The 17,563-nt window shown below is 36.9% G+C and overlaps 1 long non-coding RNA gene across 1 annotated transcript; it reads left to right on the top strand.

The window, feature by feature from the left end:
• Positions 1–6: 6 nt before the first annotated feature.
• LOC125614288 lies at positions 7–11,438 on the top strand. The gene is made up of 2 exons (XR_007344897.1): positions 7–360; positions 10,035–11,438. It is a non-coding gene; the product is annotated as an uncharacterized LOC125614288 (long non-coding RNA).
• The last annotated feature ends 6,125 nt before the right edge of the window (positions 11,439–17,563 follow it).

Raw genomic sequence — 17,563 nt, forward strand, 5'->3', positions numbered from 1 at the left:
GCATCGGCGCAGCCGCCGCGGGCTTAGAGGCCGCCGCTGGATTTGACTCCGCCTCCACCCGCTGGTTCCAACCTGTTGCTAATGCTGCTGCTGCGGAGCCGGTGAGGGGGGCCCAGGACATTGCTGAAGGCGCGAATCCGGGAGTCCCGGACCCAGCAGCCGACCTTGCCGGAGGTATGAACGCGGCGGGCGGGGCCGCTTCCGCAGCTGCAGCTGCTGCTCCCCCACCACCACCTTGCCATCGCCTGGGGCCGAGACCCCCGGAGAGAGAAGATTCTGAGGATGAGGATGAGGATGACACTTACGTGAGAATGGACTTTGCCAGACCTGACAACAAGAAGTTCGACTCTCCAAAAAGAGGTTGGTAATTTTATAATTAATTCCCATAAAGTTAATGGTCATTGCTTAATGAGTGAGCTGAAGCGCTACCATCTACAGCCTTAAGGATAAGGGAGGTAGCATTTCATTATTGGTGCTATTTAACATGGTGGGTAGAATTCAGTTTTAAATTTTCACACGAAATCATTTTGATCTTTGTAAAACCTTAAGCTTTCATCTAATCCTAAATTTAGACAAAGCGGGTTATCATTGAAACATTGATTCTACTTTTTAGAATTAGTTAAAATTAAAGGTCAAGAGGATGCTTTTAAACATCCTCCATTTCTAAATGATAAGACAAAGCAGGACATGGTAAATTGAGTGCCACCAACCCATCACCTCATTTTCAAGTCAACAACTAAAAGATGCTTTTCCGCAAATGCCTATATTTAAGTGCAGGAATTAAATAAGCGCACAGGATATTAAGCAGTAACAATCAAGTATTGATGATACTTTTTGAAATGCAGTCATTGTTTTGCTGATTTGCTGTGATTGACCAAAAAGGCTAAATCTCATTTGTTAGCATGAATGAAAGGGGGAGCGGGTAACAACAATAATTAATCCAAAACAGGAGATGATTAAAAGAAGATAGTATTTGGCTCTGGAATATGTTTTTGTGTTGATCTTTTTTTGCTTTGTTTTTACACAGGATAAATTGTGAGAAACCGTGTGTCTTTTCTCTGTCACTGGTAGGGACGGGCAAGTCATCTTTGCGGTGCTTCATTTTCTTCTTTTAACCTGCCACCCTTTCAGAAGAGGGTGTGGTGACAACTTGATAATGGATAGGAATATTGTTTCAAAGGTTTAAAAGGCATTTAAAACATCTAATTGGTGCGTCTTCTGGGAAATCAAGGAAAGCAAGATAACTAGGCTGAAGTAAAAGCTGACCCCAGGGGCAGCCTACCCTGGAACAGTGGGAGGTTTTTAAAGGGCTAATTTTCCAAAGAAGTAAGAGTAGGATCTGTTGCTCTTAGAAACAAATCTTGGAGTAAATCTACTATGTACAACTTGCACAAAGTTGTTTTGAGACGTTTTCAAGGAATGGTTGCAAAAAAAGAGGCTGTCCTCATAGTCACCACTGCCTTCCGTCTTTAGTAAAACATGCTTCTTTTCCAGTGAAGGGAAGGGATGGACCCCAGCAGCTTTCATTCCAGTAGTCAGTTAGTGAAGATTTTTGCTTTGCTTGCTTTGTGGAATGCTTTTGTGATTGGATCTCTGCCTACTGTGCTTGATCAGGCAGAACAAGTCCAGGACTGATCACAACAGTCACCTAACAAGCTCCCTATTTAGTGCAGGTGTAGCCCCCCCCACCTCCCCTTTCTCCCCATGCTATAGAAAACTTGCCATACAAAAACTCACATTTGCAGCACAGACACACTAAAAGAGTGATCATTAAAACGACAAAAGGATGCTTTGGCTTGCCAAAGAATTAGATTCAGTCCTTTAAATTGTAAGCCTCCTTCCCAGCACACACACACACACACACACACACACACACACAATAGCACCACTACTCCATTTAAAATTTATAATTCCATTTCTAAGAAATTAATTCATAATCAGCTTTCAGAAACCAGTCTATTTCATTTGGTAAAGTGCACCTGAAAATTGATTTCAAGCTATTGTTGGAGCCTAACTGCTGAAGACAAGGTTTACAACTTTGATGTAAAATGCACATCAAAATAGTCATACATCAAAATAGCTGCTTATGTCCCTATGGTACTTTGAAAGGGATGAGTTTTCATTCGGGTTTGCCTATACTTTCCAATAATCTTTGTTTAGGTAAAAATTAAAAATAGTGAAATCTGATCGTTCTTCAAATAAACCTTGCCTTCACAAAGATTACTGAGATCCAATGATCATTGTAATAGTAACTACTTTGGAGATCTGACATTTTCTAAATGTATTGTATATTGAGGGGATTCCTAACTTTATTGAGTGACTACAGCAAGGAGGCAGTATCTCACAGGAAGGCAGGCACTTAAATTAAAGATATTGAATGTGGTAGCAATTTGGGAGGTTAAAGCACTTTATAAATGGAAGATATTTTTTATTGTGTCATTGTATTAGCAGTGAAGTTACGTTTCGGCCATTTAAATTTAGGATTAAGTTTTTGAAAAATGCCTGGTGTTGAGGGTGATTCTTGCACATTATTTGCTGATATATAGAGAAGGAATGAGGGTGTGTGAATGGGGTGGGGGTGTGGTAAAATACCCACTGCAGGAAATGCCTTTGGTTAGCATTTTAACATGAATTGATATAGTGGAGTGATGTCTTCAAGTGTTTTGAACAGGTTGAATGAATCTGATCATTTCTTAGTATAAAGTTGTAGAATACCTTTTGCCTATTTCTTTTCTCTCTTCATTTTCTTATTTAATATTTAAAAAATAAAAAGACCTTGTTAGGAAACAAAAAAGTGCCCTGATAGAGAAGCAAGTCATACATAGTGTTAGGAGTTATGTGTTTCAGAAGTATTTTTGATTTTATGGAAAGTGCTTAGAACAATACCTGGAACATAGTAAGTGCTACACATGAATTATTATGTAGTTATTATCAGTGTTGTTGTTACTCTTATTACATTTAGAAATACAAAGCAAAATTAAAATTCTCTGATCACAAATTTCTTTTTTCAGTTAGTCTTATTTAAAATACTCCATGGAGTTTTTCATAGTCAGGCTCTTCACAGTTGAGAGCTGATTATCAATGAGACTGCTTTTTTCATGAAACACAATTAATAATCTCACTTATCTACAGTCACTCTGCATATGAGAAAGTACTTTAAGGGCATTTGTTCAAGTCAGAAAGAAACACTCAGAAATATAACTTGGATATTACTTTTTTAAAAAATAAGTGAAATCTTTTAAAGCATTTGTTGAAGATGAAGTGTTCACATTTTGGATTGTAGTATATGTTAGCATTTAAGAGGAAAATGTAGTTTCTTGTGTGGTTTAGTCTGACTCCTAATCAATGTATGACCCTTTGCTTCTATTACTACTTTACCTGATACAGAAGCGATAGGTTGAAATAACTTGAGGTGAAAAATTCCCTAGTTTTTCATTTAAGAGATAGGAGAATGGAAAGGACAGCTCTAGAAGGTATGAGATAATGGGTCAGCCATTAGTTATTTTATGATAGTATCTGGTATTTAAAAGCAAAAATAATTAACTTCTGAAATTTTATGCACTGCTATCACCTATAGGATGCCCAAATTTCTTTTGAATGTATATATCCCTGCCAAATCTCATTGCCATAAATTATAGAAGTAGGAGCAAATTATTTTTATTGTATTTAACTTATTTATTACAAATTGCTAGAATAAAACCTGGATATAGCGGAGATTTCTCAGCCACCATTGATGGGTCACTTATTTTAGGCAACATTCAACGGCCTCTCCCCACAATTTGGAAAGTTGTTTGGAGTAATGAGGTATTTGACCTACAATAATTAAATAGGACCTTGCTCAATTAAAGTTAGCTAAAGTTGTTGGCAATCATGATTCATTTGCATTCATTCTATTTTAAGAGAGAAGCTTCCAGGATAAAACTCTCAGACACTAGCAAAACATCTCCATCAAACAAGGACCAGGGCTTTAATTAAGCACGCCAGAATATCACACACGCATAAAAGCTCAAACAGGATCTCTTGCTTTCTTTTCCTGTCCCTAATCACCAAACATGAACCAAAATACTTCCCAGTCATTGGCAGGGAGCTAGTTGTTTTGGGAACTAACTCAGGCTTCCAAAAAGCTTCATGTTGAAACAGATGTGCCTGGCCAGTGTAGGAAGAAGTAAGGAGTACTGTGTGTGATTTCAAATGGACTGTTGTTAAACTGTCAATTTGTTGTTGATTGAGGGAATGCTTTCCAGTTGCAGATTGCCTTATAGTTTCCAAAGCACATTCACATTCATTATTTTACTGATGAACGGTAAGTACTGGAAATGAAGCTGGTGTTAAGAATTTTCCTGTGGTCAAAAAGGTAAGTGGCAAAGCTGCAAATTTAAATCATACATCCGATTTCAAATCCAATGCCCCACCTAGAACAGCACAATTCCCTTTTCAATCAGGTGTTCAATCAGTTATTTTCTTATCAATGAAAGATTGTCATATAGGCAAGGACTGGGAAAATTTATATGTTTGCTTGAATTTGATAGTAGCAAATTTTGTTGTAACTCATTTGGAGTGTTTTAACTGTGGACCATTTGCCAGGGTTTGGGTAATTTTCATTACATTGAACTGTTTGCCAGGGCCTTAGAATAAAAGAATTTGACCTGGGCTGGAAGTGAATATTTTAAATTTGATCTGGGGAGGAGCTAGCTAATCTTTACCTCCCAAGCACAAATAATGTGTGTATCTATTTAGTTCCTACAGAAACATTGAAAGCAATGAAAGTGAAGTGAGGGTGTATTCAGTAAATGTCCATTAATAAATGGTCATTTCCTTAACTGAAATTAGATTTTTATGATTTTCCTAATAATCCAGTGACATCTGCCAGCTATATCAAAAAGTCTTTTTATTTAATTTCTTTCTGTATAAAATATGATATTGTAATCTAAATTACCACAGTGGGCAAACAGGATAAAGTACGGTAGGTAGAAGAAAACATGATGTAGAAATAGATGTTCATTTGTTTAAAAAGTAAACTTACTTTTGGCAGTCAGGCAAGTAGATTTTAGAAGCCTTGAAAATCAAATCCTCTCCTGAGGACATAAAAATCCTTGTTTAAAATTAAGTTCATTTTGTTTAGCACCTTTTTAAGTCTTTAAGACTATGTAAAAATAGCCCAGACATTTTATTGGCAGTATTGGAAAATAGCTTTTGTAAAATGCTTAATTAAAGTCTGCAGTATGTTTTGTCTAAGAGGTGCTCCCGGCTCTTAGGTGTTGAGGATCATTTACTGGAAAACATTGCTTGGTCCTGAGTGAGAAATGTGAGATTAAAAAAAAAAAAAACCTAAAACTTTTTAAGGGCTAGAAGGTAACTCAGTGGTAGAGCACTTGCCTAGCATGCACAAGGACCTGGGATCCATCCCCAAACCAAAAAAAAAAAAAAAAAAACCAAAAACTACTTTCTAATGAAATGAATACATTACAGCACACTCCATTATTAGCAGAACTATCAGATTTCTAATTTTAAAGTATTTATTATTGTTTATGTAGCTACGGGGCTCACATTTCTGTCCTTTGGGAAAGTAGGCTCAACACTTGAGAAATAGGATTTTTTTAAGGATCTATATATGTAGATATATGATTTGCATTTTTAGTGGGTAACTTTCAACTTTTACCTAAGGAATTAATTCCTTTTTGAATGAAAAATTTGTGCTTAAATATTTATTTAGTGAGATATGAAAGTTACTGCTATTTTGTCCCCTAGCTTCCTGATACTCCTTCCTTATTAGGATTGCATTGATTGTATTCTGTGAGTTGTGCCCTCATGTGCCCTTTGCCAGACTTGTGCCCTTTTTCTCAGAAAACCATGCCTTTCCTGGTTTCTGAAAGGGTGAGAGGGCCATCCTGGGAGTCCCACGGGGCCCACAGAGGACCTCCCTAGATGTTTTTAGTTCCTAGTTCACAGCCTTCCTGTGCTTAGCTTGCAGGAACAGCCTCCCTTGAAAGGGATCCTTGTACAGTTTCAAGCCTGTGCTGCCTACTGTACTCTGACTTGTTGGCAGAAGCAGCTGTCCTGGTGTTTAAAGCTATTTTCGTGGTTGGATTGACCACAGTATGTTTGATGCTAGCCAGATCTTCTGGATTTACTGAATATCCAATTCCCCACAAACTGTAGGCACTTTAGCTAGTTTTCACAATTTATATAATTTGCCTTTCTCTGATTACTGATTTTCTACTTGTAGACTTGAAACAGAATATCAGTGAAATCTTTATCTTTAATTTCATCTTGAAAATTGCTCACACGTGCCCCCATGGTGCCCGTGAAAGGGTAACCAGCAAATGTAATTTTAACCCCTGCTTTTTAATAAGTTATTCCTTCACCTTAAAAGCATACTAACCTTGTCCTTAACCTCAGTCTCTCCTTTAAAGGAATTCTTATTGTGGCTGCAGCTCTTCTCAAAGTCTCCCTTCTACTGTCACCCTGGCTCCAAATATATTTCAGCATTTTGAGTGTAGGGGACACTATTTCTATTTTTACATGTGTATTTCCCTGGAGTCTCAAATTGAAAGTTCCAATACATCTTCTCAGAGAAATGATGATTGGATGTAGTCAAAGTAGTTTCTCTATTAGTTCGGGAACTGCACAGGTTAAATATAGGCATGTGTAGACAAAGCTACCAACTTATTCACCATTTATTTATGACACTGTTCTATGAAATAATTTATTCTGAGTTTCAACTCAACAATGAAGCTTGGAATATGTCTCTTTTGTAAATTGGAGACTGCCTATATTAGAATTCTAGTAACTTGCATTCTTTGAGTCAGCAGTAACTAGGCAGCAGAGTGAAGTGGACCAAGTGTGGGTTGGGAGGTAGTGGAGAAACTGACCTGGGTTGAAAATCCTGTAGCTGACCTCCAGTTTGTATCCAGATCATTGAGGCTGGAGTTAACATGTATAGGTGGTCCAGGGCTGCTTAGTGAAGGGCAGGCTTGGAATGATTTAGTTGGCTTTGAGAATATGGAGGTATACAAGTGTCATTATTTTCCCTTACAGATTATTTTGACTATTCTGTCACAACTGTTGCTATTATGGGGAGAAGCATGTTTTATCATCTGATCTAAGATTTTTTATAAAGTTTTAGAGAATTATCCTCCTATACATTCACAGGGCCCCCAAAAGTGTGATGACTATTCTTACTGAAGAGAAAAACACTAATAATCCAAACACAATGTGAAGCTAAATAATAAAATTGCATTATTATATATTCATCTCTAGGGTATACACTTTCATTTCCCTTCACTTCCTTTTGTTTTTCTGCCTTTGACATTTTACTTGGTTGCCTCTTGCTTATGTGATCACCAGTTGATTGTAGGGATAGCAATGTGAACTAACGGACAGAGTGAAGATTTTCAAAGGAACACGACAAAACATTTTTTAGTTCTAGGAAACCGGGAGTTGAAAAGAGAACTTAGACAAAAAGATTGGAGAGGATGAAAAGAGAATAAGAGAATAACTGAATACATTGTTCCAGTCTCACCTCTGTCTGGGCAGGGGAACTATTGCTGTTTTGGACTTCAAACAGTAATAGAGGCAAGTTTATGATTCATATAAAGAGGTCTGGAACACCCTGGAGGAACTGCCTTCTTGGCTCGCCCTACAAATTTCCAGGGATATTGAAGTCATATGTGCTTTATTAGTATATTAAAGGTTAATGTTAAGGTTTATATCATTATAGAAGTTGAAACAGAAAAGTTTACCTCTTTCATTTTTGAGAAGAAAATGATACCTGCTGGATTTGGAGGAAGTAGGAGGGAAATATTTTAACTCATCAGAGTCTATTAAGTTTTCCTCTCTTATAGAGAGAAATTACTTCAAGACCTTGCCACCTATTAAAAAGGTATGGAATTAACTTAAAAGATCTTTGATTAATTGGAAAATAAGAATATTCAACAAGGTAATTTTTTATAACCTGTCAGTATCAAATAGGAATAATACCTCAAAAACAGACCACATTATTTAAAGCATGGCCATTTACTCTTCTCATGGTGAAATGATATAAAAATGAATGGGAGACAGTATTCATTCTGTAGACTGTTTATGATTTGGGTTTAATCCCGAATTGCTTTCTTTTGCCACCCAGGAAGCATCCAAGTCGCTTCCTTTTGCTGTTCTTTGGAATATGCTCAGGGAATGTAAACTAATTTTAATATTGGCCTAAGTAAAACAGGATTATAAAGGCAAATCCGAAGCTCAAATTCCCACAATGCATTTCAGAAGCAAGTTAAATTATTTGGGGATTATCCTGTTTTGGAAAGCATTATTCCTTTCTACTAGGATAGTTAATCAAGAATCAACAAACATATTTTGTAAACTTGAAATTACACAATTATGTGCCAGGTCTCAGTAAGTTATCAAGCATTCACCCAACACTGGTGTAGGTGTTATAGGAAAGCAATGTAAATATAAGTCAAATTTACAGAAGAGGACTGGGGTTGTAACTCAGTGGTAGAGTGCTTGCCTAGCACATGTGAGGCACTGGGTTCGATCCTCAGCACTACATAAAAATGAATAAATAAAATAAAATAAAGGTATTGTCTCAATCTATAACTAAAAATATATTTTTTTAATTTTATATAGTAGAGCCTCTAATTTAGAGTAAGGAAAGAAGAAAGAAAAACTACTCCAATAGCAACAAATGCCCCATATTTCAGGCTTAATATAATGCCAATGACATAGTTTTTGGAGCTTAATTTGTATTTCATATTAAATCCTCTATCATAGAAGAGAGTAAGAAAGCCCCCTTAAAGCACATTCAGTGTGGTATGTATGAACATAGGAAGATTTTTTTTAAAGTAAATAATGTTGTTTCTTTTTTTTTCACCTTTATTATTTATTTATATGTGGTGCTGATAATCAAACCTGGTGCCTTACATATGCCAGGCAAGCATTCTACCACTAAGCCACAACCCCAACCCAGGAAGATATTTTTATATTAAAACAAAACAGTAAATTAAATTAGGTGAGACACCTTTCTAACCTCAACATTAGGTAAAAAAAAACACATTTCTGATATCTGAAAAAATTCCATGATACTAGTATGGCCTAATTTTATGCTAAATAAAGGACTGCATTACTAACAAGCACTCACAGTTAACCTATGGCTGTCACAGGCACATTTCATCCTGTGTAAACAAGATAAGTAGAATCTAAAATATCCTAGAAAATAATACTCATTTTTTTTCCTTTTTAATATGAGAAGAGGATCCATACAATGAATTGAGACCAGTAGCCCCAGTAGGTAGGAGGGGAATGGAGACCTGAATGCTTCATATAGCTGCAAAGTTTGTTACATTCATCAAAACATCTGATGAAAAAATGAATAAAGTGTATAATTCCAGTTTAATTCAAAATATTGTAATTGAAGCCTACTCTGGAGGGTGCTTCTTATGGATTCTTTAAGTTGTCTCAAATGCATTAGAATAATTGGTACTTTGATGTGACTCAGTCTTCAAGTAACACTGGTATCCCATGTCCAAGGAGCAAAAAGCCAAGAGAGTAACACTGTAACCTCTTTTTATTAGACAGATGGAAATTTCAATCACATCTCCTTTACAGGTCTGATTTTGTTCTTTTAGAAGAAATTCTGTGTTTGGGTCATGAGACTATCACCATGGCTGTGCTTAACTCCTTTGATTGGTGCCACATAACCTGGTGAAGGCATAATCAAGCATATAGGAGAAGGGAAACATTCTCTTTATCTGCCTGATGCCTTGGTCACTTGTGGGTGCTACTATGCACCAGAAATGTCATAGGGGTAGCCTGGGGGCAAAAGGAGTAAATGCTCTGTGTCTTTGCCCAGCTTGTGCTAGTACCTCACAGGCAGCCAGCAGAGTTGATTAACCATGTCGATGCCAAGGAAATCTCAAAAAGGTCTCACAAATTTCTAGTTAGATTTTGTTTTGTTTTGTTTTGTCTTAGAACCTGGTGGGGGTAAAAGCTCTTTGTACTAATCTTGAAAATAATTTTTCTTTTATCATCTTTTTTTGTAGAGTGACTACATTACCACAGAAACACATTAGAAGAAAAGTGACACTTAAGGATTTCCATCTTTGTCTACTCCAGATCTGCCTATAAGAAAGGAAATTCAGAGGCTTCTGAATAGAAAGCAACATAAATTTCTAGAATCCTACATGTGGACTCTGGCAGTTGAATGATCCTACACAGAGATCATCTTTACTACTGCCTTCTGGATCCATTGATTTTGAGTTAAGAATATTCACACTATGCTTTGTTTTTTGTTGTCTAGTTTCCCTCCATGATCTGTGTCTTTGAAAGGAAATGAATGTTGTAAAAGTTAGCATGTTGTAACTGTTTCCTCTTCTCTTAAAACCATTATTTCCCTGTAAAATGAGCCAATACCAATTTTGATGATGCATAATATGTAGATTAATTTTGAAGGTACAAAACCTTTAAACAAGGGCAGATGAGAAAAGAAGGTAGGTATGATCTGGAATATTCTTTCTCTGAATAGTACATACACAGAACATTTCTTGATCAAGGATTTAAACGACAACTGAACTGATATCTTGATGGGGAATTTTCAATATTTTAAAGGCAGGACTAAAGGACAGATATCTCAGTTTTTGCTCATTAAGAAAACTACAATTATCTGTCCATATTAAATGTCAGTGAAACATCTTGAATGAACATTTCCAACATTTTAAAGACAGAACTGAGGAGCAGGTCTAGCTACCTGTTTATATATAACTCGGTGAAGTTCTGTCTGCAAATCAATTGAGCATTTCCAAACCAGTTATTTTTAAATTTTGTTATAAGACCTACATTTTTCTCCCCAAAGAAGCAATGTTCTCCAAAATTTGCTTCTCACAGGCCCCTCTCTACATCCCTGGGCCTTTCTCTCTTCTCTTCTACCCCCCACCCCCACTCTTTTTGGCCCTCTCCCCAACATACACACTCCCTCCTATGCCCAGGACTCCTATAAAGAAATCAGTTTCCCATATTCAAGAAAGTAGTGTGTACTTATCAATTGATATTCTGACTAAACTTAAGCCAAAAGGAACCTCTTATAAGGCCTTGTTTCCTTTGGACAAGGATCTGATATAAGATGTACTAAATTAAAAAAAAAATCAGAGCAAGCTTTCCCCCTCCTATTTTTGCTTGTCTCTGATGGAAACTGAATTAAGATTTTAGGAACCTGGACCTTTGAGAACATGACACCAACAGGTGGTGACCACAGAGGATAGGCACAAAGGTCTTGAAGCTTGCTTAGAGCTTTGTTATGTGGTGGCACACAAATCTTGGCTTGTACCATCACTGGCAAACCTCATCATATCACAGATGGGTGTGAGTGTTTGAGTGTCTTAAGTGTGTGAGTGCTAGTGTGTATGCACATTTGTGTGTATGCATACCTTTGTGTACCTGTGAACATGTGATTATAGATGTACCTGTTGTGTGTAACTCTGTTAAAAAAATTGCTTCGCATTTAATGTGCAACTTTGAAGTAGCGTAATATTTAAAGTGTTTTGCCACTCGGTTTTGATGTCTTTGAACGTGTACTTCTATCTTTGAGCAGGCTTATAGTACATGTTGCTAACTTTTCTTGAATAACCGAGTTGACTTCTATTTTTTTCCCTTGCCTACCAACCAAAGGGATGGGGGGGCTTTTTTTCCCCTTGTGAAGGGTGCTGAGGAGAGGGTGTGGCTACAGGGCCAGTCACTGCTCTAGTTCCTGGTCATTAGTAGTGCATCAGCTTCATCAGTCCCTTCAGACTCCTCTTTTTCAACCTGCTCAAATAACGCAGTGTGGCTTTTGTTCATTATGATAACAATGTGCTCTTCAGGCAGCCTCTTTTCAAGCTTTCTGTCACCAATTATATTCAAGTAAGTTCAGGCATTATCATTCAGAATTGTGGGAAGAAAAGTTTTTTTTTTTTTTTTTTTTTTCCCAGGGGGAAATGCTATATCATTTATTTACATGTTAGGTTCGGGGGCTGCCAGCAGACAGGGTACTGAGGGTACAGCACAGAGGTAACACTTGCTGAATAAATGAATGGAAACCTCATACACAACAGTACATACAAATAGTCACAGGTACAAATAGTCACAGGTACAGCATAACAAATATGCAATCTTTTTGACACTACTTCTTAGTTTACAGACACAATTAATTTATTCAGTATTGTGCTGGAAGAATCTCTATAGAGTATGTGTACCAACATATCACTTACCTTCCAGCTATCAGTTTATGCTGCTAAGAAAAACCAATGATGGAATGATTTTTTTGTGACCTCTACATTAATTTGGTATCACACATAGTTACTTGGTCAGTAAAAACTAAAACCTTACAGTTCCAACAGCTCATTACATTTGCTATTTCTGCTTCACAGATCTGCTTTGAGTTGCTTTGGCTTTGTCTTCCTTTGTAAATACTCTTATACTCTCTTCTTTGTAAACATCTCATTTGCAGTTTTGGGAGACAACCTTGCGACTCTGTATAGTGTTTATATATATATATCTGACTTGCCTTTCCATAGAGCTACTTGCAATAAATGTGTTCATGTAAGTTATTCATGTGAAGAGTCATCTTTTCTTCTTTTACTTTTTTGTAGTTATAGATAGACAGTATGATTTTATTTTATTTTATTTGCTTTTTTTTTTTGTATGTAGTACTAAGGATCCACCCCAGTGCCTCACACGTGCCAGGCAAGCACTCTGCCACTGAACCCCAGACCCAGCCCTTATCTTTTCTTAATACTGCTGTTTCTACTCCCCTATAAGATGTTTTCCTGTTCTATGGTATAATTGGCTTCATTTTTCAGAATGAAACAATAGGGGTAATCCAAAGTTTATATTAAAATTACTTTAAAAAAATTTTGCGTAAGTTGTAACTGGACACAATATGTTTATTTATTTATTTTTATGTGGTGTTGAGGATCAAACCCAGCGCCTCACATGTGATAGACAAGTGCTGTATCACTGAGCTACAGCACCAGCCCCTGTTAAGGTTTCTCTGCCTAGAAACATAAGTCAACTAACATATTGAGTCTGCCAGTGTGGAGGTGATAGTAGTGCAGAACAACTTAGGAAATGACTTACCTGAATTTTCATGTGAATCCTACATTGATGCACCTATACAACTAGGTTGAGGCGATCATTTATAAATTGTCTCCTTCATTGCCACTCAGTAATATCCTTTAAATTACTCCCTTTTCATTTCCTTTTTTCTTTTTGTAGTACTGGGGATTGAACTCAGGGGCCTTCTACCATTGAACTACATAATCACTCCTTTTTGTTTATTTTTTAAATTTTGGGATAGAGACTAACAAAGTTGCCAAGGCTGGCCTTGAACTTACAATCCTCCTGCCTCAGCCTTCCAAGTAGCTGGGATAACAGGCATTTGCACTTCCAAACATGCCCTTCCTTATTTTTAACCACTGGGAAGAAAAATATAAGTACATGAAAATTAAACCAATGGTAAGACAGCAGTTTTGCATTCTGGAATGTAGAAAAAATGGATTTAATAACAACAATTATTAGCAAATTATGTCACCCTTATTAGAAACCAAAAGTTTAAAGAAATGCTAGAAAAATAATTGCCCCTCCCCCATTTTTTCTTTACCAAGTTATCCTTGCCACATAGAAGAGCAGTGAGAACAAATTTGGGACCAATACCTACCCAAGAATCAGTAGGGGGNGTCAGTGGTTACGCATCCCTGGTTTCAAACCTGTGTACCCCCCCCCCCAAAAAAAAAAAGAAAGAAAAGAAAAACAAAAAAACAAAACTACTATATAACCCAGATAATCTACTCTTAGGTATATGTCTGAATGAATGGAAACAAGTACTCAAATAAATACTTCTACATGAATGTTCACAGCAGCATTATTCACAATCACCAAAAGGTTGCAGGATTCAATTCAACACAAATGTTGATGGATAAGTGGATAAAGAAAATGTGGTCCATCCATACAATAGATTATTATGCCACATACAAAACAATGCATTACTCATACATCCTATAATGCAAATAAATCTTGAAAACATTATGCTAACTGATAGAAACCCAGCAAAAAAAGGGGCACAAGTTGTATGATTCCACCTATATGAAACATCCAGAATTAGTAAATTAACAGAGACAGAAAGCAGACAGGTGGTTGTCAGGGATTGGGTGGAGAAGAAATGAGGATGTACTGCTTAATGAACATGAAGTTTTCTTTTGGGATGAGGAAAATATTTTGCAACTAGATAGAGGTGGTGGTTGCACAACATTGGGGACATATTCAATGCCGCTTGAATTGTTTACTTGAAAATAGTTAGTTTTGGGATTAGGGTGTAGCTCAGTGGCAGAGCACTTGCCTAACAACGCACAAAGCCCTGTATTTGATTCTCAGTCCTGAAAAAAAATAGTTGATTTTGCCAGGCATGGTGTCCCACACCTGAAGTAGGAGGATCACAAGTTTGAGGGCAGCCTCTGCAACTTAGCAAGACTCAATCTGAAAAAAGTTTAAAAAATAAAATAAAGGGACTGGGGTGTAATTCAGTGATAGAGCATCTGTGAATTCAATCCTCTGTATGGGAAAAAAATGGTTTTATGTAATACAAATCTCACCTCATTTAAGTAATGAAGAAATGAAGAACTGAAATTAAGATTTTTCAATATGGTAGAATTCTTCTCTTACACCCCCCCTTCCTCAAAGCAATGTACAGAAAAATCATTCAGATTAATAATGTCCTATAATGAGAAAAAGCAAGAAGGGATGTCCAGGGCACCAAACCTTGGCCCTCCTTGATAAATTTTTGCTAATTATGTCATATTTTCTCCTAAACCCTTTTACTTACTCAAATAATGAATTGTTCCGTCTCTCAAACTTCCTTTTTTGAGCTTAAAAAATTACTCCTGTTGTTGTCATTCTAAACTGATGAATAAAGCCTACTTCCTGTGGGTTTTCCATTGAAAAAAAAAAGAAATGAAATACTGGCATATGCTACAACATGGATGCTAGAGTCTTGAGCACATAACGGTAAGTTCAAGAAGCCAGAAGCAAAAGGCCATACACGGTATGACTGCAATTCTATGAAGTGCCTGTAATAGGCAAAACTATAGAGACAGAAAGGACATTGTGGATTGCCTAGGTCTGAGGGCAGGAGGGATAGGGAAATAGGGAGAAACTGCTAATGGGCATGGGGTTACTCTTTGGGGTGACAAAAATGTTCTGGATTTAGATCATGATGATGATTGAACTACATTATAAATATGCTAAAGACCATTAAATTGTACCTTTTAAGAGGGCAAATTTTATAGTATGAGTTATATCTAATAAAAAAGAGAATGTACTGTTCAAAGAAAAATAATAATGTAGTATGAGGATTCTAACACATAAGGGTAAACTGTAAGAAAATAATAACACAAAGCTCATGAGGGGAGAACTGAAAGTATACCATTGTAACATTTTTATAGCATATAGGAAGAGGTACTATGTGACTTGAATATAGACTATGATAAGTTAAAGATGAATATCAAACTCTAAAATTAATGATGAATATCAATGATGAATATCAAACTCTAGCCACTAAATTAACCAAATTAATTGATATGCTATAAAGGGGGTTAGTTGAATCAGAAAAAAAATAACTAATCTAAAACAAGGCAGAAAAATAGACAAAGTACAAATGGGAAAAAGAGAAAACAACAAGATGATAGATTCAAATTGAACCTTAGCAATAACCACACTAAATGCACTCTATTAAAAAGCAAAGACTGCCCAGTTTTATAAAAATTTAAGATCCAACTACATGCACTCCCAGAAATGCATTTCAAATAGAAAGGTTTGAAATTGCTGGGCACAGTGGCCCATACCTGTAATTCAAGCGAATTGGGAGGCTGAGGCAGGATGATTGCAAGTTTGAGGCCAGCCTCAGCAAATTAGGGAGGGCCTAAGCAACTGTCTCAGAATAAAACATTAGAAGGACTGGGGACTTAGCTCAGTGTTAAAATGCCTCTGTGTTTAATTCCCAGTACCAAAAAAGAAAAGAAAAGAAAAGATTTACAGTAAAATAATGGGAAGGAAAACCAAGTATCATGTTGACATACACACACACACACACACACAAAAAAAAAAAAAACTGAAAAAGTATATGGACAAATTGCCATCTTTGTAAATTTCAGTGTGAAATTGCCATTATCCTAATGAAAAAATGAATAGTTTCACTAAAAGGACATGGCAAATACAAATATTTATGCATCTATCTACAGATTATTAAAATAGATGAAGCAAAAACAGAGTTTCAAGGTGAAAAGCCTTAGCGCATTTTCATGCACCCAAGGCCACTTCTGCTTGCTTAGAGGATGAAAGAAACAGAAGGTTTCCTAGGGTAGAAGGTAGTGATGGTGAGAATGGCCTCAGGCTGTTATCACTTCACACTCCATGGGGGGTGGAGCTCTATTCTGTGGCTGGTCTTAAGGTGGGCAAGAGCTGCTACATCTGAAAGTGCTAGTCAATTTAAGAACACTCTTAAAACCCAGCTTTAATTTTTTTTAAGTTGTAGGTGGACACAATACCTTTATTTATTTTTTTTTAATGTGATGCTGAGGATCGAACCCAGGGCCTCACATGTGCTAGGTAAGCATTCCATGCTGAGCCACAGGCCCAGCCCTTAATCCCCATTTTAAACCCGGTAACCTCAAAGCCAGGCTTATTTCCTGAGTATTGTTAAACTAAGCAGGGCCTTATTTCGGCCTAGAGGGTTCTCAACTTTAACATTTCCTGCCTCTGTAATCTGATAAATAATGCTTTACTATTTGGCCCATTTGGCTTGCTGTTTATTCATCTGATCTACATCCTAAATTTCTGCTGAAAGGAGCCAAATTACAAAAACTACTACATATGAAATATCACTAATGGTGGATATAGTTAGCAAACTCATGTTGTTTCTGTGTGTTTATGTATATTAAACGTAAATAAGATTTAATTTCCCCTCCCCAGAGTACTATCTGTAATTCAAGTGAATTGAGAAGCTGAGACAAGAGGATTGCAAGTTAGAGACCAGCCTCATCAATTTAGGGAGGCTCTAAGCAACTGTCTCAGAACAAAAAATTAAAAGGACTAGGGATGTATGGTCTCAGATTTATATCATTAGTATGTAGTAGAGTTTGCAGACCAGACAATTCAATTTGCAAGAGCCCATCTTGATTCAAAAGTTCTGAAGAAGCTCACATGAGGTGGGCATCAGGCTGGACCCATAAGGTTTTCTTTTTTGTGGGGGGTACCAGGGATTGAATTTGGGGACACTTGACCACTGAGCCACATTCCAGCCCTATTTTGCATTTTCTTTAGAGAAAAGTCTCACCAAGTTGCTAGTGCCTCACTTTTCCTGAACTTAGGATCCTCCTGCCTCAGGCATGCACCACCAGGTTTTCTTTAGCTACAGAGGCTTACACCAGACAGACAGGAATGCCCCCAAGGTACAGCAAATTCATTACAAGTTTCCTGTGTCCAAGGGCTAATTCCAAAGGGTCTCAGGTGCCACAGTGGTACTATGAAAAGCACTTATTCTTACCTG

Source organism: Marmota marmota, unplaced genomic scaffold (assembly GCF_001458135.2).
Source record: "Marmota marmota marmota unplaced genomic scaffold, marMar, whole genome shotgun sequence".
In the NCBI taxonomy this organism is placed as follows: domain Eukaryota; kingdom Metazoa; phylum Chordata; class Mammalia; order Rodentia; family Sciuridae; genus Marmota; species Marmota marmota.